Source organism: Epinephelus fuscoguttatus, linkage group LG9, assembly GCF_011397635.1.
Source record: "Epinephelus fuscoguttatus linkage group LG9, E.fuscoguttatus.final_Chr_v1".
NCBI classification, from domain to species: Eukaryota; Metazoa; Chordata; class Actinopteri; order Perciformes; family Serranidae; genus Epinephelus; species Epinephelus fuscoguttatus.
In genome coordinates this window covers 43,993,039-44,005,183 of record NC_064760.1, presented here as the reverse complement: position 1 = coordinate 44,005,183, position 12,145 = coordinate 43,993,039, and positions in this window count along the sequence as shown.

The following is a 12,145-nucleotide window of genomic DNA, read 5'->3' as shown; positions in this document are numbered from 1 at the left end:
GATGGATTCCACATGCCTGGTTCCCACTGTGAAGCATGGAGGAGGAGGTGTGATGGTGTGGGGCTGTTTTGCTGGTGACACTGTTGGGGATTTATTCAAAATTGAAGGCACACTGAACCAGCATGGCTACCACAGCATCCTGCAGCGACATGCCATCCCATCCGGTTTGCGTATAGTTGGACGATCTTTTATTTTTCAACAGGACAATGACCCCAAACACACCTCCAGGCTGTGTAAGGGCTATTTGACCAAGAAGGAGAGTGATGGAGTGCTGCGGCAGATGACCTGGCCTCCACAGTCACCGGACCTGAACCCAATGGAGATGGTTTGGGGTGAGCTGGACCGCAGAGTGAAGGCAAAGGGGCCAACAAGTGCTAAACACCTCTGGGAACTCCTTCAAGACTGTTGGAAAACCATTTCAGGTGACTACCTCTTGAAGCTCATCAAGAGAATGCCAAGAGTGTGCAAAGCAGTAATCAGAGCAAAGGGTGGCTATTTTGGAAGAAACTAGAATATAAAACATGTTTTCAGTTATTTCACCTTTTTTTTTTTTTTTTTTTGGACATAACTCCACGTGTTCATTCATAGTTTTGATGCCTTCAGTGAGAATCTACAATGTAAATAGTCATGAAAATAAAGAAAACGCATTGAATGAGAAGGTGTGTCCAAACTTTTGGCCTGTACTGTATATATATATATATATATATATATATATAAGCATAATTATAAGGCTACGAATCACGATTATATACTTAATCGCTAAACATATTAATGGGTAGAATATTCAGATTCAGATTCAATAAACCATGCCAAATATTACACACTGGCCCTTTAATAGCATGGTTAGGATTTCCAAAAAGTTTGTCTGTTGATGGTACTGATATCACTCCAGTTATGATTGGTAGAGTACAGGGGCTGGTGGTGAGGCTAGCTGCCATAGTTTGCAGGACTATGCAGTTCTTACACTATCATTCATCAGTCTGTGTTGTGTGCAAAGGTCAGTGGTGATCTAAAAAACACCATGGACACTGTCATCAAATTAGTGCATTTTGTTAGCTCAACCTCCAGCCTACACTAGGGCCTTGTCCATCTGCAGCTTGCTGACACATTTGCTAGACACACTCAGTACGTTTACATAAATAATTAAATGATGCTATGGTTATAGCTTGACTAGGCCATTTAATCGGACCACTGTCCTTGTCTCAGTATACAAGCACAGAAAGGGGATCGATTTATTGACCAAAGTATGTCTGACTCTGCGACAATAGGTGGCGATATGCCCCCTTTCAGCTTGTTAGTATTGGACCTTTTCCGGGTGACCTATAGACCAAACAATCGCCATTCTGTGTTTTCCTCCCATCCATGTATTTTTATTAATGCATTAACCATTTTAGCTGACAACAGCATGAACTGCTCTGAATGTAGATTTTGCCATGTTGTTACCGGCTTCTTCTTCTGTGATACATTCAGTGCTATTCAACTTCTAGGTGAAAGCCCAGGGTGGAAACTGTGGAGCAGGTGCAGAGCACCTTGGCCAGTTTCTGTATAAATGCATGAGTAATTTGACCCCTAATCGCATTATCTGGTTGTGTTAGTCTGACTTTGAGAAAATTCAGTTTAGTACAATTTCAGTCATACTAACACTTTAACATGTATTTTAAAAGTCCAGTTTTAGTTGGACTAACACAATAAATATATTTGCAACTGTGTGTTTACAGAATGGATGGACAAGACACTGAGACTGGGTTCTTTACAGTTCTGACGTGTCCCTTCTCCATTCATTGGCATCACAGAAATGAATCTGTCCTCTTAGGAGGAGAAAGATTACCTCTCAGCAGAGATCCAGAACCTGTTACAGAAACAGGCTGTGTCTGTCGTACCTACTCACAACAGACAGAAGGGGTTTTACTCCACATATATCCTGGTTCCCAAGAAAACTATCTATGTGTTGCCTGCAAAATATTCCATCTGTTAACAATCAATCAGGGCTGGGGGTCCTGGTGAAAGATCCCCTTGAACACTTCTCTTTAAAGGCGTTGTCATCCAAGACAGCTTTGCTGCTTGCATTGACCTAAGCTAAGAGAGTGTGTGAAATAACCCCCCTATGGGGGCACCCTAGTTGTTTGCTGCTTCATGGTGACCGCATTGTGGCTTCTCCCAGACTAAATCCCTCCTTTGTTCCTAAGAACATAAGGAGTTCATTCAGGTCGAGTAATACATTTAGATGCTTTTTTTCTTCCCTCCCATGAGGGGGACAAGCAGGCAAAATTACATCTATTTTGCGCACGTGCAGTGGCATGTTGTGTAGCCCCCATCGGATGCACTGAACAGCTGTTTGTGTGATTTGGTGATGGTGTGGCCCTATCCTATCCCTAGGCTCTATCCAAGGAACGTTTTGCAAGATGGCTTTGTGAGTGCATCTCCCTAGCCTACAGGCAGGCAGGCAGGGACTCTCCCACTGTGCACACCGCACGCACTCCACACATGTTGTGGCAGCGTTGGCAGCTTTGTTTGGTGGAGTGAGTGTTAGGGACATATGTACGGCAGTGTTGTGGTCTATGCCCTGACTGTTCATACATTTGTATCTCTTGGATGTGATTGGCTCTTTTTTGCGGCCTGTGCTCACTGGAATGACATAGGACTGGTTAAAAGGGTTGGGCGTATGTCAGCTGTGTTGCATCTGATTCCCCTCTAGGCGTGATACATCTACATGTTTCCATGCGCCTTGATGACCCAAGAAATGTGATGTGCAGGGTGTCCATTGCTTGCCTTTCAACCCCCGCAGGGTTAGGCAACAGCTCCTCCCAGTTAGGTTGCATACCACCTGAGTTGGCTGGGGCCCTCTACTTCTCAGAAGTAGTAGGCGGGCTACGGCGACTAACCTTTAGTCAGTCTGGATCAGTGCGGCTGGGTCACCATTATGTTGTGCCAGGACATTCATTCACTGGGCTGCACCTACTGTACCAATGAGAAGCTGCATGAGTGTCATGAGTGTCTTAGGACTGCCCTCACTACTTATGAGCTGAAATATGTCAAAATAGAAAATCGAGGCATTGTAATTTCTCTCACTAACTCAAATGGTCAAAATGAGAGAAGTTTGATATAAATAGTAGCAACAGCAATAAATCACCTGACTGAGGCATGTAATCAAGCGGCAATTTCCGGGACTGAAAAAATGAAACCAACGCTGAAGTGCCAAAAAATGCAGTTTTTTTGAATGGCCATTTGATGCTGGCTCCAGAGATCGGTCAGTTAAAATGCCCAACTTTACAGCAGAAATAAATATGTTTACAGGCGGGCACAAAAAAGGTACTGGTCTCTATAACTAATTTCAGCATTCATGATAATTGTACAGGGGGTGAATTTTTACCCACCTGTTCACATTTTATTAACTCTTAAAGTTAATTAAGGGTGGGCCACTTTGAGTGTAAGGCTGTCTGCCAATAGTGTCCTCAGCTTTTGTCAGCCAGATCCACCCCTTGCTCCTCCACAGCTCCAGCTACTTACCGAAATATGGTCATTTCTGGCTCCAAAAAACCAAGATGGCGACAACCGAAATGCAGTTGTCCACAAACCAGTGGGTGGCATCATGTTAGCTACATCCATTATTCATACAGTCTATGCATGTAATGCTATCTTGTACTCCATTTCCACCAAATTAAAGCTGGTTCTTCAGCCAGTTCTGTTCAGAATTCTTGGAATCTTGTAGCTATCCAGCGAACTAGCCTGCGTTTCCACCATTTTTGATCCAAACCATTTTAATCAAGAATGCCTCATCATCGGAGGATGTTATATAGTGGACAATGTATTTAAACAGTAGGGGCAAGGTGGCCAATCGCATTGATCCTTTATGAGCTCTTGTCCTGTTATTACATATATTTTTTTTACAGACAAGCAAAAACAAACAAACAAAAAAACAAACAAACATGGATTAACTTATATTTATGAGAAGATGTAGAAAACGATTACATGCAGGATAGAGGCTGACATTTTTTTGGGAGTCCCACAGGTCAACGTGATTCCCATGGGATTCCCATGGGATGGGAATCAGTTTCACTATTTGTCACGTAATAGGGACGGGATGGGAAAAAAAGTCAACAGGAGCGGGCGGGACTGGGAATCATTATTAGGCCTGTCGCATATGCGATAAGTCGGTTAATTGCACGGTAAATTTAAAGGGAGATGGTAACTTTTCCAGCCATGATTAATTGCTATATTCATGCGTGTTTGTTTTCCTCGTCTCTCTCCACCAAAGAGACTGGACGACAAGAGCGTTCACTGCCGTGCATTGTCTGGCAGCCAGGTGAGTTGGTTCATTAGTGTAATGAACGGAGGGAAAGCTCTTGTCATGAGTGTCTTTGTCTCTGTGGGGGAGGCGGGGCTATGGGCCACACACACACATAGTGCAATCTTCGTGAGGGGGAGACGAGGTGGAGAAAAAAACAGACAGTGGAGCGTATGAGAAAAACAGGGAACTTGTTCCTAAACCAAATGCCACGGCCCCTGTGTGGGAGTGTTTTGGATTTAAACCAAAGCCCAGTAATTTGGATGAGCCAGTGTGCCGGGTTTGTTCTAAAACCATCTCAACAAAAAGAGCGAATACGACCAACTTAAATGCACACCTGAGAGTGAGAGACTCAGAGTCTGTTTTTTTTGTATTTATTTATTTATTTCGATATTTTTACATGTTATTTCGGATATTTATTTTATATGATAGGACAGACAAGTGTGAAAGGGGGAGAGAGAGAGGGAGTGACATGCAGCAAAGGGCCACAGGCTGGAGTCAAACCCGGGCCGCTGCGGCAACAGCCTTGTACATGGGGCGCCTGCTCTACCACTAACCCACCAACGCCCCATCAATATGCCTTTAATATCATTATATAAGTTTAAAAAATGGTCTAAAAACAGCAAAATTACAACAATAATAAAAATTGTCTTAAAAGCACAATATTACGCATTATTATTGCTTATCACAATAATTTCTCTCGCAATTAATCGCCCAGCAAAATTTTTTATCCTAGGCCTTAGGCCTAATCATAATAACAATAGTCAAGTTATTATAAAGTAGTTGAAACTAGCTCCACCTCTAGCAGCTACAACAGTAACATGCTGCTCTAACACTGATGCTTCAGAATTAATAATCTAATGATGTCATATATAATATCAGTCAGAGGAACCAAACACTACTTTTATTTACTTACTACTTTTTTTCTCTGAGATTATCAACAGCAGTAACAACAATGCACGGACTTTATTTACTGTTGTTGACAGACTGACAAACCCATCAGCTTCAGTCCCTCCTGAACTGCTATCCACCAAGGCATGCAATGACTTTGCTTCTTTTTTCACAGACAAGATTTTAAAGATAAGACAGACAGTCTGTAACTCCAACACAGTGGCTATTTCACCTGTGCCTCATCAGACTACTCCAGTTAATTTGGCACTTTTCCACCCATTAAATCATGCTACTTTAACAGACATAGTTAGAAACCTTAGGTCCACTGCCTGCTGCCTTGACACTCTGCCTACAAGCTTTTTTAAAGATGTTTTTAACTGCATAGCATCAGATATACTACAGATAGTCAACTGTTCTCTTCAGTCAGTCCTTTTTCCAACGGCCCTGAAGACTGCTGTCATTAAACCTCTCTTAAAAAAGCCTAATCTGGATGCCTCAGTAATAAATAACTACAGGCCCATATCAAACCTACCATTTTTAGGAAAGATCATTGAAAAGGTTGTTTTTCAGCAACTCAACACCTTGGAGCAAAACAATTCCTTTGATGCCTTTCAGTCTGGATTTTGAGCACATTACAGCACTGAGACTGCACTTGTAAAAGTTTTAAATGACATTCATTTGAGCAGTGATGCATCAAAGATTTCAGTTCTGGTATTACTGGACCTCAGTGCTGCATTCGACACAGTTGACCATAAGATACTGCTTGACAGACTAGAAAAGTCTGTGGGACTTTCTGGCACTGTGCTAAATTGGTTTAAATCTTATTTACAAGACAGGGATTTCTTTGTGTCACTTGGCAATTATGAATCTGTGTGAACAAAAATTACATGTGGAGTTCCTCAAGGGTCCATTCTTGGGCCTCTTCTGTTCAACATCTATATGCTCCCTCTTGCTCAGATTATGGAGTATCATAACAGTGTCACCAGATGACTAGTCCCCTATATCTGCTAAATAAGTGCATTGACGAAATCAATACATGGATGTGCCAGAATTTTCTACAACTAAACACAAACAAAACTGAGATAGTTTTTTTTAGGCCCCAAAGAACAAAGATCAATAGTCAGTGCTCACCTTGACGCCATGACACTAAAACCTACGAATCAAGCCAGAAATCTTGGTGTAGTTCTGGACACAGACCTAAATTTCAATAGTCACATTAAGACAATTACTAAATCAGCCTACTGCCACCTTAAAAACATAGTAAGAATAAAAGAATTTCTGTCTAAACAAGATACAGAAAAACTTGTTCATGCTTTCATTTTCAGCAGGCTGGACTATTGTAACGGTTTCTTCACAGGCCTGAGTAAAAAATCAGACAACTGCAGCTCGTCCAGAATGCTGCTGCCAGTGTCCTCACCAACACCAAGAGAGTGCAGCACATTACACCAGTGCTTAAGTCACTGCACTGGCTTTCTGTGTGTCAAAGGATAGACTTTAAAATCTTGTTACTTGTCTATAAAGCACTAAATGGTCTTGGGCCTAAATACATCTCTGATATACTTGTACGTTAAAAAGCATCCAGACCCCTCAGATCATCTGGAACAGGTTTACTCAGTGTTCCCAGGATCAAAACCGAACAAGGTGAAGCAGCCTTTAGTTTCTATGCTCCCCGCCTGTGGAACAAACTTCCAGAATATCTGAGGTTGGCTGAAACTGTCAACTCATTTAAATCAGGGCTTAAAACATACTATTTACTGCAGCTTACCAGTGAACTAGACATGTAACTTATTGTTAGGATAATCTGTAGCTATTGTTTTTATCTTTGTCTGCTGTTGCTTTTGCTTTATGTTTGCTTTTTAAATGCATTTTCTGCACTGTTTTTATCTATTTATTGTCTTGCTTTTAGCTTTTGTTTTTAATGATCTGTTGTTCCTTTAATGTTTTATTTTAATGTATTTCTCTTGTAAAGCACATTGAATTGCCTTGTATATGAATGGTGCTATATAAATAAAATTGCCTTGCCTTGCCTTGCCTTTACTGCAATATTTTATCTACAGTTTTCTCTCTCAGAACTGGTTCTTATGACGTGTTATCTGGCCACATCAGAAATCAAATGTGTTTCATTCTGAACAGCTTCAAGGTGGAGTGAATGTAAAAATAATTAGGCAATAAACATCAAAACACTACATTAGATGTCATATTTGGGTTTATATTCAACTAAGGTAGGCATTGTGTGATCCATGTACTGTATTTTTATTTTTATTTACTGTAACTGAAACACAACACAGGAGCGGGATGGGACAGGAGTCATTCTTGTGGGATTGGGATGGGAATGGATTTTTTTGTGGGAGTGGGAGGGACAGGACTGAAAATCCACTCCTGTGTCACCCTCTAATGCAGGACTCCATCCTCTCTTTTCAATGCATTCACCACAATTTGCATTTCAGGTCAAGGAAAACCTGCAGTTTTTTTGGTCCATGCTGGGAATCAGCTCCAAACCAATTTATTTGTCAGTGGAAATGCTCAGTTTAAAATTAGCTGCTGGAACCAGAAAGAATCAGTTCTTTTACAGTGGGCAAGGGGTATTAGTGAAAATGTAAATACTACAAGCCTGTTTTATGATGATTAAAACAGGCCCACTTATTGTTAGTCTGGATAATGTTTTACTGTATTCACCCTTAACAAATATAGACATGAGCCTCTATAAACACTGCTTGGAATGGTTTTGAACGCATCATGAACAGGCCCATTTATTTTTTGTGTGATGAGTACTGTTTGACTATGCTCATCTTGCATTTAGCATTTATGGACACGGACCCATTTAAAAGCTTCTTATGTATGCTTGGAGGTTTTAAAGACCTTATGAATAGGTCTTGTAGCACCAAATAATGTAATATTTTCATGAAAATGTGGTAACACCTGAAAATGTAATAATATTTTGACCAGGTTAAGTATAAATGTTATAACACCCAATAATGTAATGATAAATCAAATAGAACCTTGTCAGCTGTTGTTTGGTTTCCAGTTTGTGTCACATATTGCAGTCCCTAACAGGGGTTAATTACTTGTTTTTTCCTTTGTCACACTCATTCCTGTCATCCTGCTTCTGAACATTTGCCAAACCCATCCCGTTTCTATATTGAATTAGAGCATCGTAGTTCCTTGGTTGCTTTCAACAGCATGCTCTCAGTCATTACAATTTAAGTTGACCATCACTGTCAATTCCAATAAGAACTTTAAAACCGTTAGAGAGAAACATTTCTTGTTGTGATGAGCCACTAGCCAGATGGCTGTGATCCTGATAAAAGGTCCCACATGTTGTCATTGGAGAGTATAGGAAACAAGTTTGGCTGGTAAACAACACACACACACACACACACACACACACACACACTCACATACACACACACACACACACACATGGACAAACAGTCTGATGACCTGACCACCTGAAATACTAATGTGACACAACAGAGAGGTCTTATCTGTTTTTTGGACTCCAAGCTCTGATGACAAGGGAAAACATGGTGCATCATATTGAACAGATTAGTTTCTTTTGTTTATGTGTGTGGTGCATTTGCAAGTTTGTGCTCTAAATAAAGGATCAGGGCTCAGTGAATGACCTCCTCAGCCCTATGATAAGCTATTATGGCAAGGCTTAACTATACAGACCAATGAGCAGTGATACCTAACACGTCTTTGGGGTCATCAGGTGGGAACCTCCTTTCACCAGTGTTTCGTCTAGTCGGTCCCACGACACCTCCAGGAGGCTAGACAGTGATCTCTGGCGTCCCAGAGACACTCCCCTAATGCCAGCTCTCACTGCTCCCTGCACCAACCCAACAACCTCCTTTACCTTTCATTACACATTCTCAGCCCAAACAGCACTGCCACCTTCAACAAACCCAGGCTTTGTTTATGCGAGGTCCAGGTAGTGACCATACTGATACTACCTTTCCTAGTACATTCACCATGCCCTATTTCACATGCTACATATCATAACTCTGATATAAGCTAAAGTTAAAGGAGATAGAGAAGATAAACTCACAGGCTTTCTCAGCCCAAACAGCACTGCCACCCAACAAGAGGATTGTGGAGAGCTTTGTAGGTGAGGAGAGTATTTTGTAGTGGATGTGGTATTGTACAGGGAGCCAGTGAAGTTGGATGAGAACAGGGGTGATGTGGTCAGATGATTTGGTGCAGGTGGTGATCCGGGCGGTCTAGTTCTGAATGATTTGAATGAGTCTGTTGATGAGTTTGGTGGTGAGGCCGGTGAGGAGGGCGTTGTAGTAGTCAATGCGGGATGTGACAAATGAATGAACCAGGATTTCGGTGCTAGATTGGGACAGTGATGGGCAGAGTCTGGAGATGTTGCGGAGGTGGAAGAAAGCAGTCCGGGTGATGTTTTGAATATGAGGTGCAAATGACAGGGTGCTGCCCAGAATGACGCTGAGGCTCTTGACTTGGGAGGAGAAGGGTACAGGGAATCCGTCGATGATAATGGGTGGAGCTGGGGTGTGTTGTGACTTGGTGAGGGTGGATTTGGAGCCGATGAGCAGGGCTTCGGTTTTATTGCCGTTTAGCTTCAAGGATAGCTTCCTAGTTTCAACCTAGGATACAGCCCAAACTGCAAACACCATAACTTCAACTTTCCTGGAAGTTCTGATATATCTATTCTATCCAGTCCTTCAGCCACATCTTTTCTAAATTTCACCACAAGTTCTTCATCATTCAAATCCACACTGTACCACCTACCTAAGCTCTTTACTGACTTTTCCCTAATTGTTGGGATTTCCTTATCATCTATGACAAACTTCCTATCACTTAACTTCCCTCTACGTATCGAGATGCTTCTAGACTTACTAAGCTTGCTGGCCCACCTGAGGTTCTTATTTACCTTCTCTAGTAGCCTCTTTGTACATGGCATTGTTGTGGTCACCAGTGTCATGTCATCCATGTAAGCACTAAATGGTGGAAGATGCACCCCGTTCTGCCATCTATCCCCACCTACTACCCACTTGGAGGCCCTGATGATGATGATTACTTCCATCGCCATAATAAATGGTAATGGAGAAATTGTACACCCTGCCATGATGCCTGTTTCTAACCTCTGCAAACCTGTTGTGAAACCTGCCGAACTTAGACATAACCTAATATCCTGAAAATATGCTTTCACTAAGTTAACAGCTACCTGCACCTTGAAGTAGTCAAATACACTCCAAATGAGGCTATGTGGTACTGAACCAAACACATTTGCAAGAACTAAAAATAGGTCCCTTTTTTAATCTTCACTACCTGAATCTGGCGCCAGATCATGCTCGTATGCTCTAAACACCCTGCAAAATCTGGTATTCCTGCCTTCTGCACCATAGTATCTCTTAAGTTATTCCGTTCCAAGTAGCTAGCTAATCTCTGCGCTACTACACTAAAGAAAATCTTCCCCTCTACATTCAAGAGAGAAATCATCCGGAATAGGCTAAGGTCCATGGACTCCTTCTCCTTAGGAATGAGGACACCCCCTGCTCTACACCTTGCTTTGGGATAATTTGTTTCTCCCGAAATATTCTTAGCTGTTTCCACAAAAATTTAAGGATATCAGGTGCACTTTTATAAACCCGTTATGGGACTCCATGAGGCCCTGGGGCTGAAGAAGCCTTTGCACGCCTGACCACCTCCTGAACTTCCTTCCACCTAGGTGGTCTAACATCCATCTCATGCTCTATCCCTCCTAATGGAGGGATATCCGGTGGAAAACCTACTATCCTGTTCTTCTCTAAATCTGAATATGTATTTCTCAAATGTTCTTCAACCTCTAGCCTTTCTGCTTTAAGCTGCCCTACCTTTTCCTGGCTAAACAATCCTTTAACAAACTTAAAAGGGTCCCTGAAAAAAGCTGTACTTGCATATTCCTCCTTCCCCCTCTTTTTCCGGAGATGCTCTGCCCTTCTAAGAGCTACTAGCCTGCTTCTCAACTCCTCTTGCAACACATTAATTCCCTCCCTTTCTTCTTCTGTAGCCTTTTTCCACTTTCTTAACTGTCTCCTTTCCTTGACTAACTTCTCTATTTCTCTTTGCCGCCTAGACTTACCTGACTGTACCCTCTCACCCCTCTTTCTCTCATGCACCCCAAACCTCTCTGCACCATATCTCCCATCTTTTCTAACTTTTCTATTGCAATTCCTCGAAGCCTACTTAAGATTATTGACAAATCTCTATTAACTATCTCCCATTCTTTACTGTCATTAGCCCAAGGCCATTTAACTCTAACCTTCTGCTCCATGGTTCTATCTCTGACTGGCCTGCTAACCTCAGTGTCACCTGCATCCCCTCTTACTACCTCCTCCTCCTCCTCCTCCTCCTCCTCAGTGGCAGTGATATCCTGCGAACTGTGGTTTTCTACCTGTCGCTGGACTTCATCCGACTGACTCGACTAACTTCTTAAGAAGTACTGGTCAATGCGGCTACTCTCCCCTTTCTTTGCCACACACTTCTTTCCCTGATGAGTTCTGAGGCATTTTATTGATGTTACTTTCTGCCAGCTGCAAGTACAAACCTGAAGCATCTTGTTCTCGATTGTGCTACTTTTGTCCTCTACAGATGCGCTCGCCTTGCCCTGAGCGCTGCTAATTCTAGCCCTGGTGGATAGGTCCGTGCTCCACCCTTCACTGAGTCACAGATCCAATGCATAGTCGTGTCTGTTCCAGTGTCTGTTACTGTGTCATCCACCTGTGAGTCATCTTCCACCCCAGCTCTCACTGAATCTTTGGGTATTTTCACTATGTTGGCTGTAGCTAATTTTGGAGAGTTGTAACATACACTTGTAAGGGATATGTAGAAAGGACCCTTTCTTTATCACAAAAGTCAGAAGAAATTCTGAATTTTTTATTTTTTTATTTTTGCTGCTGTGGTAAAGAGTAGCGCATAATTGTTAAAGTAAAATTGAAAAAAAAAAAAAATGTGTGTGCATGA